A 22828-nucleotide genomic window follows, 5' to 3' on the forward strand; every position below is an offset into this window, starting at 1 on the left:
TTATATAACATGTAAAGTTTTGGTTTGTCTCTGAAAAAGATCTATTGCCCCCTGAACTGCAGAAGTTGTGTGGGAGGGAGTGAGGCTCCTGTTTGGATGCGGTCAGCAGATCTGTCTGGGCTGTACTCCGAGTTCAGGAACTGCCAGATCAGTGTTTGGCTTTGGTTCACAATGACTGAGAATGCGGAGGCCAGTCAAATTACACCCTCAACCCCGCCCCCTAATGACTGGCCCATCCATCAGTCAGGACCACGGAGAGCTCATCAATTTAATTGTTTTTACGAGCAGTGTCCCCACACCCCCCTCCCCAGCCTTCTTCCCTCACTGTACAATTCTTCTATCGAGTTCAGTGCAGACCAATATAGGCTTTATTCATAAACACAAAGACCTCCACAGGCAGAGAGTGGAGTAGACCACATGGCCAAAGGTTTAAGGACACCTGCTCATCCATTAATTCTTCAAGGCTCCACTCTCCTTGGCCTCTCTGGGACACTTCCTCCTAAAGACCACTTCAGGTATTACGCCGTTTCGTGTGTGAGGTCAGTCCACAAGGTGGAAGAGCACACGGCTAAGTGTCACTGTCTCTGATGGGCATTTTCAAAGCAACGAGTCAATACAAAAACATGTCACAGCCTTTTCTTCGGCACAGACCCTTTTCCAAAGACATCACTGCCATTGATAATCCTGTCAGCGGAGGACAGTGATGTAAAAGGAGTTAGTCCGGTGGGAAATATTGAGCTGTGGGTTGAAACAATCAGCTCTGCACTTTTTATTTATTTATTTATTTATTTTGGGGGGTGGGGGTGCTGTTAGACTTTTGAGTGATGGATGAATAATCCCTTTAAGTGTGTACAGGGGCTCTCTTACTAAGCCTCTATTAGTGGAAGTGTTGAGACGTGGCATTTTCCAGGGTAAACCTCTTAGTTCCTCATGTCAGGAAGTCTGAATGGGGGAAAGGATGGAAAATCGCAAGCCAAAGTGGTGTCAGAACCTTGCCCCTGTCGCCTCAGACAAATTAATCCGCAATACTTTACATTATGATGGGAATATGGATATTCCATGTTTTTGACCAGAACAGAGACGGAATATTTCGTGTTTTCTTACCACGGGGAGTGATGGGAAACCCTACTGTAACCATGGTGATATTGACACGGCTGTATGCTTTGCCGGATTACATAGTGTTCTCTCAGCTCCACTGACCGGAGCCCTTTGTAGTTCTACAGTTACAGACTATAGTCTGTCGGTCATCCTCTAGTCCTTCATCAGTGACACAGGACTCTGTCGGCTGAGTGTTTTTAGTCGGTAGACTATTCTCAGTCCAGCAGTGACACTGAGGGGTTTAAACACTCCAACAGCACTGCTGTGTCTGATCCACTCGCACCAGCACAACACACACTAACACACCACCACCACACACTTAATAGTCTATCTGCTCTGTGGTGGTCCTGTGGAGGTCTTTAACATTGCAAAACATGGTGATTGGGAGCTTAAAAAGTATGCAGAGCCACAGACAGACTCCTATATTTTAAACTACAATGTCCTCATGTATGGTCAGTGGAGCTGAGAAAATGGAGAGTACACACAGAGAGAGGTGTATGTAACAGTGTCTCCACACACTTAACATAAACCTGAATGCCACTCTTTACAAGTAACAAGCTCAGAAAAAGACAAAGCGCTTTTGTGCTGTTGTTATTTCTCTTTTTCCATCAAGATAATCCACCCACCGCTTCTAACAAGGACAAGTGAAAACACTCGGAGCGCTGCGCAAGGCCAGAGGTTGCCAGGGACGATTTGTACACTAATAGACCTGCAATTAAAAGTCCGCTTTAAACAGAGGAACTGCAGCAGGGCCAATGACAACAAGTCCATTAAAAACACATATAAAACCTCCGCCAGCTCACCTGCCTCCATCACAGCATTAAGGAGGTAATGACGCCCTCAGTGCGGCCTGCTGGGGGACGTGGTTACTGCCTCGTGTATGATTAACGCTACAAATGAGTGTAATGATGTGGTGGAAAGGTACAAATCCTATAATTTTCAATCAAGCACATTTACATTATTTATTCCAACACAGCCATAAATAATCAGTGTGAGTTAAACAAACCGTTGTAGCACAAGGTTTCAGCAATTATACAACCATTCTGTTTCACATCAAGGACAAAGGAGTGAAGAGTATATTGAACTACACCAGAAATGTCTCCATAGTTTAGTGTATATTTAAAAGACGACAAGCACAGATATTTATAACATTCATGTGTTACGATTGGTAGGTTTCCACCCCTGGTGGCGCTGTTTCACTAAATCCAGACAAACCCTATGTTAGCTTAGCTTGTTAGCTTGTTATGTGAGCTTAAAAATGGCCTGCTGTTACCCAGGAGTCCATCCTGCAGCTTCTAAAGTTCTGGAGTTTAGAGTTGGGATTAGGGTTGCTGTTAGATTTAGGGACAGGGTTATGTTAAGTGTTAGGGCTAAGGTTCCACAGGGATATGCTTGGAGCTCCCAGTCTGATTGAATGGCATTAAATTGAATCATTCCCTACAAAATCAAGTGGAGTTTTTACATTAAACTTCTTTAGCATTTTACAAAATTAAATAGAAAGAAAATTCCTGTTGAAAGTGTAGATGGTAAATGTTTAATCCACATTATGTTTGTGTTTACAGCGAGAAGTGAATCAACACCCAACTTTAATTTTAAGGTAGAACCATGATTGGTGGTAAATTGTGTTACTTTCTGATTTAAATTGGATGAAAATAAGTCATTGATTAACAAACCATGCCAATAACATGCAACTCTGTAACTAAATTTGAAAAATAATCAGAAATGATATCAACAGAAGGACTGGCGCCCCCTCCAGGGTGTATTGGCCTTGCGCCCAATGATTCCACGTAGGTTCTGGACCCACCGTGACCCTGAATTGGATAAGTGGTTTCAGACAATGAATCAACTGTTGAATTAATGATATCAAAAGTTTCCTAAGCTTCTTGATGTTAGATATTACATGTCATTAGCCAGTTTTAAAAGATGCATTAACAGGTTGCGTTAGACACAGTTTAGTTCAGTAGGGATGTGATTGACAGGTGCTCTGTCAAGGCTGTGGTATTTCCTAATGCCCAAAGATTCTAGGTATGAACCTATGAATTAATGGTTGAATGGATATGTAGAGTATAGTATTCTGTCGATGTGTTTACACTGGGCATTCGGCCTTTACAAAAACTGTTTTGCCCTGTTTTGTTTCACCAACGTTAGAAAGTGGATACGTTAGCAATTCAATATAAATAAACAGCTTCACAGGAAATCAAAAGCCAATAGACGTTAATGGAAGCTAATTAATGCTGATTTCTCCTCAGGCTGGAATTAAAGCACAGTATATATCTCTCAGATGAAAAGAATCAGGCCTTGGCAAATGTTACCCACATAAATAAAGTGGTAAATTAAAACCATATCAACATCTATTTAAGCTTTAATGTGTCTGGGTTCAGCCTCAGTAAATCCAGCAGTGTTTACCTGGTGTAAAGCCATTCCCACCTTGGAAATGTTTGTACTTAGCTTCACTCATTCAGTGCTGCTCTGGCTTCTCATCTCATCATTGTAAATCATCCAGTCATTCTCTTGATTTAGTCTTTAATAGAAGTGAATGAATGAAGTGCTCTTGAGATGGCCTCACTCATTAGTGGACATGATTCATTTATCTTGTTTGATCCTTTAACAGAACCTGAAGTGCTGTTTCTCTAAATGTCTCCGAATGAGGGAACAGAGAAGCGTTTCGAGTCAGCGGAGCAAACTGGGGAGGACAGCCCTCCCTCGCCCCTCTAGCCATGCGTAGATGTCATCCGTTAGTGCTCTCCTCCGAGTGTATTGAGTTTCGATGATGTGGAACATCTGATATAAGACATAAAAAGCCTCCTCCAGGCTGTGTTCCCACCTTGTGCCCGTTGATTCAATGAATGAATGAATATAATATTGATGAAATGGAGCATTGAACTTACAAAAAGTGTGAATTAAGAAAAGAGGAAAACATTTACTGTCCACAGAAAGATAAAGAATTATCTCTTATGATGACCAACATTATTAAGAGCAAGAAACAACCAATAGTGTGAAAAAAACATTCATCCATCCATTTGTCCAATGTAACTTTTGTGTATACATTCATCCATCCATCCATTCATTCATCCATCCACCCATCAAATTATACATTATTATAACCATCCATCCATCTATCCATCTATCCATCCATTCATTTATTCATCCATCAATCTATTGATCTATCCATCATCCATCCAGTTTTAATCTCATCTATCCATTCATCAATATAAGTTTTTTTTCATCCATTCATCCATCCATCCATCTACCCATCATCCATCCAGTTTTAACTCTATCATCCATTCATCCAATGTAACATTTTTCCATCCATCATCCACTCAGTTTTAACACTATCCATCCATTCATCCAATGTAACATTTTTCATCCATTCATCCCTCATCCATCCATCATCATCCAGTTTTACCTCTATACATCCATTCATCCAATGTAACTTTTGTCTATCCATCCATCCATCCATCTTTCTATCCATCTAGCAGATTATACATTATGCTAACCATCCATCCATCCATCCATGAGTTAACCAAATTATACCTCATGCTAATGATTCATCCAATCATCCAGCTATCTATAAAAAGCTGGTGAATTATACTTTTACTGGCTCCATTAGTCCAGGTGATTACTCAGTGCAAACATAATCCGTCATAATGAAGACTTACACCATCCAAAAAATGCCAAATTTCATTGGACTCAATGGTCAGCAGACAGCATGACCAGCAGTAAGAAGTTATATTTATACCTGGATTTTACCTTTAAAGAGCAGTCTTCATAAGGCTACAGTCACTGCTGTGCAAGACGCATGACCTCTGGGCACAGCTGGACTCTTGTATATCGAGCCTCAGTGCAGGCCCAGTGTTGGCTGCTATATTAAACACTGCTATTCTGCCTTAGAGCTCTTTTTCATCCACAGAGCAGGAGTAGGCTCTATTAAAAGATTCCTAACCATTTTTGGGCCGAAATTGTAAATCGATACCAAACATGGCCTTTCCAGCACAAAGAGGCGGCCGATGCTATTGATGGAGCGAAATAACAAGTCAATTTGTTCAAAGGTTACGTTTCAGCATTTTTGAACGCTGTGGTGGATGCTTGTTTCCCGCCCACTCGCTCTAAGGAGGCTGACCTTTGACCTCTGATGTCTTGGCAATAGTGTTGGTCACTCAAGACCCAAAGCGAGCCATGGTTCAGGTTAATGAAAGAGCTATTTACTTTCTTTACAGAAATCTGTGTTTCACAGAGAAAATGACCTCTATGTTCTTCTGCAGTAATAAAAATTATATTACTACAATTTTCAATAAAATTTTTTGGATGCCATTTTGTTTTATTATTTTCTCAGTGCTCAGTGTTGCCTTTAGGGCTGTAAGGCAGTGGCACTGTGTCCTCTATAGTGAAGCAGCTCCATCTAATGCATTTACTTTAAGGTTGAGCTGGGGTGACTGAATGCCTAGCAATGTTCCAACATCTAATTCACAATCTTTTAAGGAGAACGAGTGGAAACAAAGCAACCTGGTATCACGCCTTGTAATATAAAAGACCATACTTACTTAAATGTTGTCGGTGGAGGACACTTAGCTTCATCAGAACTTTTACTTATTGTATGTTCACCAAGGGAGGTGCTGTTTCACCGCATACACTCAGACTCTTTAAAGTACCCAAAGAACAGCTACGAAAACAGTAGAAAATTAAGTTCTAAATTTTTGAAAGTTATAAAGTTAGATTTTCAGGTTAAGTTTGTTAGGTTAGGGTTTAGTTTTATAAAGATTTAAGACTGCTTCTTCACACAGGGTTACCAGATGTTAAAATCTTCATTCATACATATGTAACATATCATGTCAACCTTTTAGTCTTTTGGTAAAATATATAAATTTCCACTTGTCTGGAACAATCTCCCAATCTCCACATTAACTCTCTTGATTCCAGAAGTAATGTGCCATGAGCAAGTGTCCAGAGACCAGTGGTGCTGCAGTATATATGAGACATAATCTTTAGAAAGTAATTCACTCCTTTAAGGCTTTGCAAATAACTGCAAACCAAAGCTAGGGTCAGTGCCTCTTGAGAATAACTGTCTGGATGCTTCATTATCTTTTCTTGTTCTGACAGTGTGTACATACCATTTGTGCAGCTGAGTTTTACCGTTGTTTACCTAAAGTCTGTGTGTGTGTGTGAGAGAGAGAGAGTTACATAACAAACACAAGGGTATACATCTACAATATGTTTCAGTCAAAATAGCAATTAGAACTCATCACTATAGACACTGTTACTATAAGAGGTTTCTATTTACATCTAACTCCCTACCCACCCACCCACCCACTCACTCACGTACTGACATCTAAATAAATCACTAACATGTCTGCTTTATAACAAACAGTTCAAACATTTTAGGCAATTATAGAATGTGAAGAAAATAACATATACTACACCTGAATTATTCATTGGCTGTTTGATCAGAAAGGCCTACCACAGAGGCATATTTTTGAAGGTTTATGATCATATAAAAGTTCAGCAACACACTATACCCTTTTGGGAAAAGAGCTAAACATATCTCTTTCTTTATAGAAATTCCTCAGTTAAATGGGTGTGGTATTATTGAAAAGTGGAAGCATTATGAAACCACAGGAACTCGGCTACAAAGTTGCACATCACATAATGTTACAGAGAGGGGTTGCCAAGTGCTGAGGTGCACTGTGTGTAAAAGTCATCAACACTCTGCTGACTCTAAATGCTGACTTCCAAACCTCCTCTGGCATTAACATCAGCACAAAAGCTGAGTGCCAGGAGCTTCATGGCTTTGGATTCCAAGGCTGAGCAGCTGCTTGCAAGTCTTATATCACCCAGCACAATGCCAATGGATGGAGTGTGCTTGAAGTGGAGATAATGCCATTGTGTTGTTTATTTAGGGATTGCCCTGGGCCCCATAGTTCCTATATAATAAGATATTTTGTGCCGTTGTATGCCTCTTTGGGCACGGTTTGGTTAAATCCTTTTTTGTTTCAGTATGATTGTGCCCCTGTGCACAAAGCAAGTTTTATAAAGCCATGTTCGAGTGAGTTTTGTGTGGAAGGACTTGATGGGCCCCTTCACAAAGCCCTGACCTCAATGAGATCAAACACCCTTTATGGTGAACTACAATGGAGATTGTTAGCCAAGCCCTCTCGACCAACTCTTCTGGAAAAATGGACAATAATTCCGAAAGAGACACATCCCGAAATCGGGTAGAAAGCCTTTACAGAGGAAGCTATGTGTAATCATCAAAGCTATGGGTAATGTGTAGGTGCCCCGACACTTTGGTATGTATGTACTTATTCATATTGTAATAAGCAATTTAATTTAACATAAGGATACATACCCAATGGTGTTTGACATTCGGTTCAGTTCCTAAAAACACTCCAGATATGCTTCTGCTCAGTTCCAGTTTATTCAGCTTGTTTCTGTTAGTTTTTATTAGCTACGTTACCAATATTCCAGATATTATTTTTTGTGTTGCTTTAGTTACAATAAATAACCATTTCATTCCTTATCTCTCAGCTGAAATGGTAAATATGCTGATAACATCATTTGTGAGGCGAGTGTGATGTTTGTTTTGTCCGTGGAGCTCATCCACAAGGGATTGTTGGAATGAAATATACATGAATAACAGGAATAATAAGACTGTCCATGCTCAGTCTTCATGCCGAGCTTCTGGCCAGCGGGCGATCCCATTAACGCTTCCAGTGGGAGACTGTCCTCTTTTCACAATCGGCCAAAACCCTGCCACATCTCTTTTCATTCCTTTATTGATATTTTTTCTTTATTATTATTTATTTTATTTCCGCTGACTGCTCAGATGTAAATCTCCCATCTTTTCCTTTTTCAATGGGAATTCGGTCAGACTTCAAAGCCAGTCCCTGCGCTTTGTTCCTCCTGTGGAGAGGAGGAAGAGAAAGGAGAGTTTTTTTTTTTTTTTTCTTTCCTGCTCTTTACTTCTTGGCACTCCATCTTGTTCAATTTTATCTCTTGGCGAGGCCCAGCTCAGGCCTGAAGGCTCCAGTGAAGAACCTGTTAGCATCTGTGCTTTGTAGTCATGTAACGTGGTGCTAATCAGTATTCCGGAAAGTTTTTTACCATCCTTCTCCTTCCTGCACGTACATGATTAGTGTCTGTGCAATGGGATTGGGACGAGGCCTGGTAGGGACCCTCCGGCTGTCAGTTCCACAGTCCTTCAGCCTCCTTTAAACCCTGGAGGCTTTCGGTGTTTAACATCTTTTGAACAAGACGTCCAATCGGTTCTGATTTCTCCAACTCTGCCTGTGTTTTAACGACACACTGAGGCGGAGTCTCGGTTTGCTCTGGGCTATCTGAAGGGCTGTTTTACAGAGATATAGTAGCTCAGTCAGTTTGCACCATTTCTATCTGAAAACAAATGGAGACAGGCTTACGAGGCTAATGCGGCTAACAAGTAACGAAAGCTTATGGCCACCGATTAGCATCAAACAAGCTGGATATAGGCATGGATTTTACATGGTGCTTACTGCTCGGCTTATAGTGCTAATATGTGAGGATTATACGAGACAAATGAAGCTAATTTATGCAAAACTGACGACCACCCGGATACATCTTGTCGTTAGCATCCTGTGTCAACTGATGAAGGACTGGAGGATGACTAACAACAAATGTGCAGCAACAGTTGACATACTCTCTCTGTGCTTACATCTACAAGGTGGAACAACAATGTAGAAGTTGACAGGAGAGCGAGTATGGGTGGACATAGTGTTTAAATATTCCAGTAGCACTGCTGTGGCTGATCCACCAAAGTCATAAGCTACTGGTTTAGGTAAAAGGGGGTCTAACAAAGTATGCAGAGCAAAAGATGGACATCACTGTGCTCTGATATGGTCAGTGCTGATACAATGGACATTAAGTGTAGAAACATGGATGTGATTGTTATGTTGTGGCTCTTTGTAGCAAGTCTGTGCTTGTCAGGCTTATGTAAGAGGGTGCTGTGCTCTTGTTACGAGACGAAGACCGCTCGCCTGTTTCTGACCGTTCTGAGACGTCGCCCACATGTTGGTCCTGACTTTGACAAAGGTCGCACTGACCTTTCTGTGCATGTAGCCACTGGAGTGAGAGAAAAACACTATGAGCTAACGGCTAATCAAACAGTACAGTGAGTCGAGTGGGAAACTAAACTGAAAAGCCTCTAGCGAACATTTGACACTACACATAGTAACTGTAGGCTCATGTGTTGCTCCTCCACATGAGAGGTACAGGTTTGTTTAGTAATAATTCTAGCACACACATCCATCTATTAGTTTTTTCAATTTTTTAAACATTCATTCATTCTTTCATTCATTATTTAATTTGCATTAATTCATTCAGTTTATTCATCTAGTCATTTGTTTGGTTATTCATTTGTTCATTAATTAATTAATTCATTCATTCGTTCATTTTTTTGTTTATTTTTATTTTTCTGTTCATTCATTCATTTGTTCATTCATTCTTTTCAGATACTTCATCCTGGTCAATAATAACTTACCAGGCAGGGACAAACACTGGATAGGGCATTAAGCACTCACCCTGTCACTCACACATTCACGTCTGTGGGCAGTTTCACACACTCACTCAGTAACTCACACACTCAAATCTGTGGACAGTTTCACATATTCACCCAGTCACTCACATTCTCACACCTGTGGACAGTTTCACACACTCATCCATTCACTCACACCCGTGGACAGTGTCATACACTCACCCAGTCACTTACATACTTACCCTGTCACTCACACATTCACACCTGTGGACAGTTTCACATACTCAACCAGTCACTCACACATTCACATCTGTGTACAGTTTCATACACTCACCCTGTCCTTTATACACTCACACATGTGGACAGTTTCACACATTCATCCTGTCATTCACACACTCACATCTGTGGGCAGTTTCACAGACTCACCCAGTCACTCACACACTCATATATGTGGACATTTTCACACACTCATCCTGTCATTCATACACTCCCAACTGTGGACAGTTTCACACACTCATCATGTCATTCACACACTCACACCTGTGGACAGTTTCCCACACTCACCCAGTCACTCACACACTCACAACTGTGGACAGTTTCACACATTCACCCAGTCATTCATACACTCAAATCTGTGGACAGTTTCACACACTCATCTTGTTATTCATATACTCCCAACTGTGGACAGCTTCACACACTCACCCAGTCACTCACACACTCACCCTGTCACTCACACACTCACACCTGTGGACAATTTCACACACTCACCCAGTCACTCACGCACTCACCCTATCACTCACACATTCACACCTGTGGACAGTTTCACACACTCACCCAGTCACTCACACATTCACACTTGTGGACAGTTTCGCACGTTCACCCAGTCATTTATACACCCACACATGTGGACAGTTTGCTTGGACTGTGGGAGGAAACTGTAAACCCACAGAAACACAGGGAAAACACACCACCCTCCTCACCGACAGTGACCTGTGCTGGGGACTGCTCTTACTCTGTTTTATTCTGAACTCATTAAAAGCTCGACACCAAGTGTAAAGGAGACTGGAAGAGTGGTACAGCATCAATCAAACAGCGCAGGCGGTGTTGTCGTAGCTCTGTGTGCAATTTTCTGCAGAGTGGTCGTATATTTCTGGAGCTCTGTTTGCGCTCCTGCTTGGCGTTTATGTGGCATTGATTTCAGACTCTGATCTCATATCCATAAAGCACCATCCACGGCTTGAAAGCCGGACGAGAAAGAATGATCACGTTGGTAGTTGATGGCAGGGCTAAGCAATTTTGCCATCGTATGCAGGATTCCGTTATCTAAATCCCTCCCTGCTGCATGAGCTCTGAATCGAATAATTAGTCCGCAGATGTGTGAGTGAGGTGCATGCACTGTATGCGACCCTCTGGACCCTGTAAAAGCGCTTCGCCACAGTGTTCATGCCACGAAGTGCCATAAAGTTCTGAAAACTTCATTTGTTTCCATCTGGGGCATTGTAAAGACATTCACTTTGACAGCTCATTTTTTAGTGATTCATACATTTACACTGACCCCACACCCACTTTCTGTGTCCACTCACTGGCCACTTTATCAGAAACACCAACTTTCTGTGTCCACTCACTGGCCACTTTATCAGAAACACCCACTTCCTGTGTCCACTCACTGGCCACTTTATCAGAAACACCAACTTTCTGTGTCCACTCACTGGCCACTTTATCAGAAACACCCACTTCCTGTGTCCACTCACTGGCCACTTTATCAGAAACACCCACTTCCTGTGTCCACTCACTGGCCACTTTATCAGAAACACCAACTTTCTGTGTCCACTCACTGGCCAATTTATCAGAAACACCCACTTCCTGTGTCCACTCACTGGCCACTTTATCAGAAACACCAACTTTATGTGTCCACTCACTGGCCACTTTATCAGAAACACCAACTTTCTGTGTCCACTCACTGGCCACTTTATCAGAAACACCAACTTTCTGTGTCCACTCACTGGCCACTTTATCAGAAACACCAACTTCCTGTGTCCACTCACTGGTCACTTTATCAGAACCACCCACTTCCTGTGTCCACTCACTGGTCACTTTATCAGAAACACCCACTTCCTGTGTCCACTCACTGGCCACTTTATCAGAAACACCACCTTTCTGTTTCCACTCACTGGCCACTTTATCAGAAACACCCACTTCCTGTGTCCACTCACTGGCCACTTTATCAGAAACACCAACTTTCTGTGTCCACTCACTGGCCACTTTATCAGAAACACCAACTTTCTGTGTCCACTCACTGGCCACTTTATCAGAAACACCAACTTTCTGTGTCCACTCACTGGCCACTTTATCAGAAACACCCACTTCCTGTGTCCACTCACTGGTCACTTTATCAGAACCACCCACTTCCTGTGTCCACTCACTGGTCACTTTATCAGAACCACCCACTTCCTGTGTCCACTCACTGGTCACTTTATCAGAAACACCCACTTCCTGTGTCCACTCACTGGCCACTTTATCAGAAACACCAACTTTCTGTTTCCACTCACTGGCCACTTTATCAGAAACACCAACTTTCTGTGTCCACTCACTGGCCATTTTATCAGAAACACCCACTTTCTGTGTCCACTCACTGGTCACTTTATCAGAAACACCCACTTTCTGTGTCCACTCACTGGTCACTTTATCAGAAACACCCACTTTCTGTGTCCACTCACTGGCCACTTTATCAGAAACACCCATTGTTTTGTGTCCACTCACTGACCACTTTATCAGAAACACCCACTTTCTATGTCCACTCACTGAACAGTTTATTGGAAACATCTACTGTGCATTTCTAGTAGTGCATTTTCCTGGGCACTACGTCCAAAACACCAGTGTTAATTTATCTGGTCACTTTATCAGAAGCACCTACTTTGTGTTTCCACATACTGAACACTTTATATGAAACACACCACCTTCTTTCAGACACTGGCCACTTTTAAGGAAATACCCACCCTCCACTTTCACTCTTTCCCATTAAAGGGAGCCATTTAAGACTTCAGACATCTGCTTCCATTCCCCACCACAAAGCTTCCCTCCAGTGATACCAAACTAGTCTGAAACATTTTGTTTACATCTAAACTCTCTCTATCTTAACTGCCCCACGGTGTGGCTCTGAGAGAATAAATGATGGATGATCAGAATTAACTCCTTGTCCAGTGAAGAGAGGTGTCCACGCTGCCCCTTTGTGTGCTCTTTTCTTCTGGACCACCAAGCAGTGGGATTCATTCAGTCTGACTCAGCAACTCATTATCATATATTCAAATGCAGCCTAATCCCTGATGTATTTTCCATAATTTACTGCTCGTCACATTCGCACTGGTATTTAAGTGGGGGATGGAGCATGAAATTCAGCGTGGGGTGAGGGGGAGGGCTGGTAAAGAATGCACATCACCACATCGCCTGAGGTTTGGGCCACGCTAATCCACACAGCTTCAAACTTGCTAGTAGACAGCGAGTGGTTACATTATACAGTAGTTCTCCCGGATCCACACAAGATACTTTCCAAGACCCCCACAGATGCCTGACAGCATGGATAATACTGGACCATTTATATAGCTTTTTCCCTCTTTTTTTCCTCTTCTTCTGCTGAAACCCAGGATAACAAATCTACAGAGAGACACAGAGTGCACTGAAGGACAACAAATAAGTTGGGGACCTTTGTGGTCTCATAAAACCCAATAAATAAGTATAGTTAAGTAAATTGTGTATATTAAACATAGTAAATATAAATAATAAGTAAGTATAAAATAAATAAGTAAAAATAAATATAGTTAATGATTGTGTATATTAAACAATCCACAAGCCCCCTCCAGGGTGTGTCCCTACCTTGCACCACAGTGACCCTGAATTGGATAAGGGTTACAGACAGTGAAAGAATGAAAACAATCCACAATGCCAACCTATCCCCAGTCCATTTTTGAAGATATTAACGATGGACATTATTTTCCCACAACCCAATGGGAAACAAAAAGGAATAAACTTGTTGCATGGAGAAAATGCAAATGCAAACATTTAGTTAAATTTCAACTCAGTTAGGGTTTGCTCATTTAAAATACTAATGCGATGTCCTGATGTTGTGGGGGATCAAGCGATGAGGAGTAAGGATGGATGTAAGTGCAGGAGAGTTTAGTATGCAGAGTGAAAATCAGACAGAGGAGCTAAACAGAGGAACTAAAACAAAGCTACACAGAACCACAAGGCTAAACACAGAGCTAAGGCTAAATAACTAGGAAGCTAAGCACAGAACACATACAAAGACTGGGAACTGGGACAAGAGCGTAAATAGCAGACAGAAGAATAACACACAGAGAACACCTGGAAATTGAAACACATAGAACAAACAGAAGAATGACAAATGACCAACAACCACGTTACACAGGAATTACACAGACAACTAAGACAAGACACACCAGGGACGTAATCAAAACCCGTCACAGGAATAAGAGGGAAGGGTGAATAGATGACAGGGGAAACAAGCAGGAACCAGACACAGTTACATAAAACAATTTTATTATTATCATTAAACTGTATTGTTTCATTACATGTTCCTTTTAGAAAAAAAAAAAAAAATGAATGCATTCACATGTTTTCATTAATATTATTGTCCAAGTTAATGAATGAATAGCAGTCTCATACCAGGACATCTTTGCTGATTCAAAGCAGAATGTTAAAACGTGCTATATTTTTTATTCACATGCATATAAGGATATCTCCACAAGAGCCATCCCTTCTATTGAGATACAGTGAAGTATGTTAATATGGTGTGTGTGTACCAGCATGCCAAAATTATACTATTAAAAATAGTACATAATATATACTCCACAGTGGTAGTGTGTGGTAAACATTTAGGACACAGCACACCTTCAACAAAATGGCCACCATTTTGTTTCCAAAGCAATTTTAATCCAAGGGCATTAGTCCCTTTTTAGCCACATTTTATTTATTTATTTATTTTTGTTTGCTGAGGGTCAGAGGGATATAATAATGTGTTTATTTTAAGTTTTTTTTTTGTAATTTCCCAGTAAATAGACTTATTACACGTAATAAAAGACATTATCAGAGGCTTATTTCAGCAGACATGAAGTATTTCAGGGGGTTTTCTGATGAAATGCCCTCTGTTCATGCTCTAATGCTTTTGCTAATTGCTCCTATAGCTTAGCAGCTCAGAATCGATGGGTCGAGGAGGAGTGATCATGCATGCAGCTTGGCTTTTCTAATATAGGGTTTCTTTTAGCAGTAATAGTGGAGTAATAGCGCTGATATCGGGTTGATATTGAGCGCTGATTTAAGACGGCATTCCCCTGCCTTGGTGCACATTGATCCAAGAGAAAAGACATATTACAATCACAATGCAAGAAATTCCCAACCAGGGCAATGTTAGATACCCAGCAAAAAAAAAAAAGGAGTTTCAATTTCCTGCTCTCTAATAGCTTAATGAATGTGGCTGCTGCGGTGTTGGGGCTGTGTTGGATGCAGATTACAAATATTATCTTCTGTCTTTTGGGAAAAGCAGGAGGCTACTGGAAGGAAAATAATAAGGTTGTTTTTTTGAAGCATTAAACGCGGTGGATTGTGTTGCTGTTGTTTATTTCTTCTCATTCTCATATTTTGTCCGTAATTGGGTTTTAAAGACCTCAGAAGGAAAGTGTCAGGTCGGCCAAACAGTCGGCCGAATTGTAATGAATAGCACCACAGCAGAAGAAAGCAGTGCAGGTGAAAGGCCAAACAGGGTGAAACAAATATTACCATACGCTCTTAAAAATAAAGAGTTTAGAATGAATTACCAACAAAACTATCCAGAGCAATTCAGTCCTGTGAAGGTCTATTACACTTATATACACTGTGTGTTCTCTGATCTTTTCTAATGACTGGTGTCCACTGTTGTAAGCACCTTAGAAAAGCATGATCAATACTATCATAGAGTCTGTAGCAACTGTCTAAGCACTGAAACTCAATGCCATGAGTTGGCTATAGGGGTATAAATCCACCCTGGGTTATGACAGTGTAGGAGAACTCTTCTGCCACCTAGAGAGTAAAAATGGTAACAGTTATGACCTCTTCATCACCTGGACATTAATGACAGCTGGGGTCAAACTCCCACTGCAGCCAATACTTTGTTTGTAAAGGGCCTCTACGCCCCCTACCTTCAGCCCCAACTACACCTAGTGCTGATCTTTGGGAAATATCATTGCAAAAACTGCTGTATATGGAGAAGGGGGTAATTTTTTAAATGTATTTATTTATTATTTTGTGATAGGGAAATGCCCACATGACTAGGAGATCAATGCAACAAAATATTTGGTAGTGGACACGATGCACCAGCTCACTAATTTGCATTGCATGGCATATTAATTTTTGTTTTGGAACAGAGACACTTCCTCTGCACTTATAGCAGAGTTTAACCTGAGGGGGGAGCAGAAGAAGAAGAATTGACAACAATGGAAATTTTGTTTTGACACTTGAGAGAGCGATAGAGTGAGTGAGAGAGAGAGAGAGAGAGAGAGAGAGAGAGAGAAATGATCCCAACTGTTCACATAATTCCTCATTCGAAAAACTACGCTTTGAGTTGGCTGCTTCTGATTGTACTCCACCTTCAAAGCCCTGCAGCCACTGCACGTTTGGATAAATGGAAATGAATGGACCAATGGGCATGAATATTTCATGTGAAGATTTTTTGACCAAATCCACAGCAATCAAAATGCACAGAACTTCAGTGAGGAGTCTTTTAAATATTCTCAAATAGTCCTGTGTTCATTTGAATGTGGTGCAAGGCACGGTGGCTCCATTGGCCAGCAACAAATCCCAAAGATTCCTTAATTTCAGCGACACGGTACATCCATTTTGCTCAAGCTCTCCTTGTGAGATTGCATTAACCAGGCCTTGAGGTCATTAAGTCAATTCTGATCAAACGAACCCTCATCATGTCCAGGGAACATTGGAACAGGACGGAGAATTTCATTTAATGTTTAAGGTCAATGGAAAGCTCAGCATGCTTTGAGAAGAACACCAAATGCCAATAGCTCTTGATAGATTCCCACATTATCCTTGGTAAAGGGTCACCAGGGAGAGAGTGAGAGAGATGACAGGTATGACCTCTCGATCTCCTGAACATTAATGAAAGTCAGTCTTGAGATTCAGTTCATTATTTGTAGAGGGTCTGAAGTGGGAGGAGCCATTGTGAAGAATGCTGTAAAGTGCTAGTTGACACTTTTTTAAGCAAGTTCTGAACAGGCCGACACTCGTCTCTTCTTGGGAGCCTTAAACGGACTCTTGCAGTTCAGTTGTAGTACATTTAAAGGTGGTCTACATGAGTTGTGATAGTATGCTCCTTCTGAATGATACAAAGTAGGATATCAAGGATAGAGGTTATTAAATCATCCTGACATCTCTGAATCTCTCACTCTCATGCTGTATCTGACAGTCCCCATGAAAATTCTTGATGTCTGCTGCTTTTACTTGAACATAATTTGAGTTGGCTTGTTCCGGTTTAGCAGTAGGACAGTCTTTCTTGCAGGGATGACATCTCACATCATTCTTCACGGTCAGACACTGGGCAGCACTCTCCCAAAATCTGGCCATTTTGCTCAGCTCTATTAAATACTGCTTGTTCTTCTGTCTGGATTACATTACTGAGGTCATATCCCTTACAGAACATCATTAAGGCCTGGGAACCTCAAACGAAAGCCCAGTGAAAATCCAGTGTCCAGTTTCAGTGCCCACTGGGACAAAGCCTGTGAATAATTTCCAGATTCAGGCAATCTTATTTGGTTTTTAAATCACATTTCTAAACGTATCTGTTAAGAACATCCAATGAAACATCCAAGTTCAGGCCTGCTGCTATATTTAAATTGATCTTACATAGCTCAGCATGTTGGAATACATCATCCCTGATCAAGAGCATAAACCTTTCAGGCCTTCAGTTCACCCTCAGAACCTCAAACGAAAGCTGAACAACACCTCAGCATCCAATGCTACACCATTGCTCTATTTAGTACCAACTTCAGCCACTAGGCCTCTTCTGACCATCACCTTGACCCAAGGCCACTACATGAGCATAAAGCACTGCTGATTCTAATATGCTGGAGTTTAAAGTTAGGCTTAATGTTGAGGTTAAGGTTAGTTTCAGAGTTTTGTAGGAGTCCTAAGAACATTCTTTTGGTCACACAACTATGGATTTGTCTTGAGCCCAGTCGGTAACTGAAGAAACAACAGTTGTTTGGTATGATAAAAATATCAAGCCATCAGAAGGGAAGGTCACATGAGTTATCACTCTTTCTTTCCATATTTCCTCATGTTTCTCTTTCTAAATAAACCTATCAATCTTGGATTGCTTTCCTAGACCATGTAGTCATTAAGTGATTCTGACCATGCAGACTATCACCTTGCCCTGTGAACCTCAGACAGAAACCTCCGGATCCTCCGCTTTATTTTGGGAGACGTGGGATTCATTAGGACGGAATCTGCCTGTTAATTGCACGCCGTCTGATTAAAAAGCTGGAGGTGATTAGCGTGACTAATGAGTCAGAGAGCACCGAGGCAGATTGAGCCCTGGAGGATCCCCTGCTCTGCTCCCTCCTCCTTTCTTTCACGTCCATTTTTCCTTTCAGCTCACCCTTCCTCAAAATGGTGGGCGTAGGCCTCAGCCCTTTCAGGAGCAGGGCGTAATTGTTTTGGCATTGTTTATTTGTTTTGTTAATCTTGCTATCGACGTGACGACTGCCGCGGTGGACACTTGATCAATACCGAGGGCTAACAGCCTAATATAGTGGCACTTTACGTTTCCACTCGGACTAAACGACGCTCCTCGAATCTCATCAGAATCACAGGCTACATCCCAATAGGAGTGATAGTGAGTGAGTGTGTGTGTGTGTGTGTGCATGTGTGTGTCTACAAAACATGTCTAGGAGAATGTTTGTTGTGTCTATGTGACATGTACGGAAGCAGATATCGATCTGAGTCTTCAGACCACACGGATCCATCCCTATCAAACACACGAATCGCCATAAAACCCACGCACGATGTGTGAGTCTACAAAATGATGCCGCATCCATAAACATTAGCACTAATTTAAAGCCGGACACCAGTCCCCATAATGATGAGAGTCAGGCCCTCACTGCTGTTCTGTCCATTTTGTTCACTTTCAATTTGATTCATTTGGCTAATTTACCCCTGGTGAGTTTGAACACTCACCTCTTAGCTAACACTCACCAAGACACTTTCAGATTTCATTTACCTCCATGACTTATGTGGCTCCTGAAGTGATGGGAGAGACCACCACGCTGATAAACAAGTTTTATTGAGGAGTGTTTTAATAACAGTATATTGTGCCGTCTAAAGTAAAGCATGCATCTTCAAAACAATCAAATCAAATCACAAATCAGCTTCACAGACAAAGTTTTAACAGGGAATGCAAAAATGTAAAGAATGTTAAAAACCCCAGGAGAACAAAGCCAGGGCTGAGAGTGACAAGGAAAAACTCCCTCTGAGCGGAGGAAGAAACCTTGGGAGGATCCAAGGCTCATAAGAGGGGACCTAGCCTCCTCTGGTCAATTCATTGGTGATAACAGTTAGGAATCCATGAAAACCTCAGTGTAGGGGCAGCTCCAAGGCACTTGGAGCGTGGGCAGGAGTTCAATAGTCATCCATCAGTGTCCAGGCGGACACATTTAGTTTATATCAGTGTAAACTGATTGAATTCCAAGTAATTTTGGAGCATTTCTATTGGTCCATAATCATGAACTGTTCACACAATATGAAGGACAGCTTTTGTTCAAATGACTACATTGTGACTGCACTGCTGTCTAAATCTTTATTCAATGTCAACCTACTCCTTTAAAGTAAAATATTAAATGCAGTAAAAATTACCACATTAATTGTCCATCCATTATCTGTAACCACTTATCCAATTCAGGGTCACGGTGGGTCCAGAGCCTACCTGGAATCATTGGGCGCAAGGCAGGGATACACCCTGGAGGGGGTGCCAGTCCTTCACAGGGCAACACATTCACATCTACGATCACTTTTGAGTCACCAATCAGCCTACCAACGTGTGTTTTTGGACTGTGGGAGGAAATTGGAGCACCAGGAGGAAACCCACACGGACACGGGGAGAACACAACAAACTCCTCACAGACAGTCACCCGGAGCGGGAATCGAACCCACAACCTCCAGGTCCCTGGAGGGATTTACATTAAATGTAAATGTATTAATCATATGGATATATTCATCAGTGGGCGGCACGGTGGCGCAGCAGGTAGTGTCGCAGTCACACAGCTCCAGGGGCCTGGAGGTTGTGGGTTCGATTCCCGCTCCGGGTGACTGTCTGTGAGGAGTTGGTGTGTTCTACCCGTGTCCGCGTGGGTTTCCTCCGGGTGCTCCGGTATCCTCCCACAGTCCAAAAACACACGTTGCAGGTGGATTGGCGACTACCCGTGTCCGCGTGGGTTTCCTCCGGGTGCTCCGGTATCCTCCCACAGTCCAAAAACACACGTTGCAGGTGGATTGGCGACTACCCGTGTCCGCGTGGGTTTCCTCCGGGTGCTCCGGTATCCTCCCACAGTCCAAAAACACACGTTGCAGGTGGATTGGCGACTCGAAAGTGTCCGTAGGTGTGAGTGTGTGAGTGAATGTGTGAGTGTGTGTTGCCCTGTGAAGGACTGGCGTCCCCTCCAGGGTGTATTCCCGCCTTGCGCCCAATGATTCCAGGTAGGCACTGGACCCCGGGTGCTCCGGTTTCCTCCCACAGTCCACGTTGCAGGTGGATTGGCGACTCGAAAGTGTCCGTAGGTGTGAGTGTGTGAGTGAATGTGTGAGTGTGTGTGAGTGAATGTGTGAGTGTGTGTGAGTGATGTGTGAGTGAATGTGTGAGTGTGAGTGTGTGAAGGACTGGCGTCCCCTCCAGGGTGTATTCCCGCCTTGCGCCCAATGATTCCAGGTAGGCTCTGGACCCCCCGCGACCCTAAATTGGATAAGCGGTTACAGATAATGGATGGATGGATATATTCATCAGTGCCTACATGGCATTAAAGTGGGCAAAGTAGCAGATTTCCTAAACGTTTCAGACATTAGACCGTTTCCCTTTATTTTCCTTTGCATGTACTTAATGAAGGGATTAAACCGATCTCCTCATACTACCACAAACCCAGCATCCTGGAGTCTGAAGATCTCCTGAAACTTAAAAGGTGGGAATCTCTGTCGAGGGGAAACTCCAACCTGGAAGTATAGGGCAGCCAGGTCTTGAAGGAAGAAAACATTTAACAACCAGTGGAACCCAAAAACCAGCAATTCCTAGAAGCCAGAACTCGCCAGAAGCGGGACATGAAGAAAGTTTCTCCAGGTGGTAGATATTTGGATCCCAATGATTAAATACCCACCATTGGCTACTAATTGTTTATATATTTATTTTTATATTGTTCCACCAAGTATTCACTCACTTAAGGGCAAGGCCTCCCTGTTCCCCAGATTAGAGTTTCTCCTTAGCAGTGATTACCCACTTTCAAGATTCAGAGTATTAAGAGTGGGCCTGGATCCATGGTAGTGTAAGCAGACCATGGGAGCAGTGTCTTATTTTATCCTAACCAGTGTCTTATTTTATCCTAACCCTTACCATATGTCTATCCATAGCCCTAACTAACACTAAACTTGTAAACTACAACCTCTGAACTGGATGAGCGCTTACAGACAATGAATGAATAAATAATGATAGTGGATTATAGATTATTATTTATTTATTTATTTATTTATTTATTTATTTTTCTTGTTGTTGCAAGCATAGAAACATGACATGGACACATTTCAGAACACATGATGCCATATTGCAATCTATAAAAATGGGTTGAAGTGAAAATTGAGTTTCACAGATGGCTCTGACTTTTTTTCATTCTTTTTTTTTTTTTTTTTAAAGCCATGTGAGGTATTTTAAACTGAACAGTAAGTTCTACCAGTAAATGTAATTTTCCACAACGATGTCTAATGCAGGGCTCGTCGTATCTGCACTGCAGTTCATCACCAGCTTTAATAAAAGCTCTCACATTACTCTGAGGAACTGCTGCACTCTCTCTATCTCAGAGATGAGTGTTCAAGTCCAAGGTCTGGAGGTTTACTGTGTTCTGTGGCCCCTCGCTAACACTGACCTCGAGCGTGTATCACTTCAATAACAGTAATATGTGCATCAAGGCAATGTACTTAAACCCTCCCACCACGCTCCATCCCAGTGGATCCAGTGGATGGGGCTTTGCAATTGATTTTTAAAAAGTGCTTTGAGCCAAACATGAACTCAAGTACAACAACAGCTATGGAATCTACAAACTGTAAGAACAATAACAATAACTTGTGATAATTCACTGCAGGCAAGTGTTTCTAATATAAAATAATCTATCAATATTACTCTAAAGCACTGTGCAAAATAAATAACAATTTTTTTTTGTTTGTTTGTTTGTTTTATTGTCAAAGGTGCTCTTAAAGCAATGTTTGTGTGTATTGCATTGTTAACAAGTGGATCAGACACAACAGTGCTCCTGGAGTTTTTAAATCCTTCGGTGTGACTTCTCCACCAACCACAATTATCTAGCCAACAGTATCCTGTGGGCAGAGTCCTGTGTCCACTGATGAAGGACTAGAGGACCACCAACACAAACTGTGCAGCAGTTGAGTACACTGCTGTGACTGATCCACTCATATTAGTACAATACACACTAGCACACCACCACCACATCAGTGCCACTGCCGCACTGACAATGATCCATTTGGGAAATTTAAAGGAGAATTTGTTCTAAATAATAAAGTGAAAATAAGAGCTATTAGACACATAACCTACAGCAGAGGAGTAATTACAGGAATCTGTGCTAATTAAATGCACACATTTTTCATATGACATTTTTAAAGCTATCATTGTCTTCTTCCAGCACTGAATGCAAACCCATCTTTCATAAAACATAACACTAAATTGTAATATGATGAGCAGAGATGTGATATTTAATGCAGGAATCTTGGCAGGGGTTTTAAAGATCTAACGCTGAACTTTATTATGTTTGTTGTTGCCCTAGATTTTAGCGAGGTTGATGTTTTTTTTTTTGTTTTGTTTTTTGTTTTTTTAATTCTATTTCTTAAAGCTTACACAACATAATCCTGCTTTCATAGTGTTTCAGATGATGAAATCTCATTTCATCTGCTCAACAGTATTTT

At 41.8% G+C, this 22828-nt stretch overlaps 1 protein-coding gene across 1 annotated transcript in view; it reads left to right on the forward strand.

The window, feature by feature from the left end:
• The window catches only part of LOC136675087 (astrotactin-2-like), a 469599-nt gene that overhangs the window by 325013 nt on the left and 121758 nt on the right, over window positions 1-22828 (forward strand). The window lies entirely within an intron of this gene.

The sequence above is a fragment of the Hoplias malabaricus genome, chromosome 2, assembly GCF_029633855.1.
Source record: "Hoplias malabaricus isolate fHopMal1 chromosome 2, fHopMal1.hap1, whole genome shotgun sequence".
Taxonomy (NCBI): Eukaryota; Metazoa; Chordata; class Actinopteri; order Characiformes; family Erythrinidae; genus Hoplias; species Hoplias malabaricus.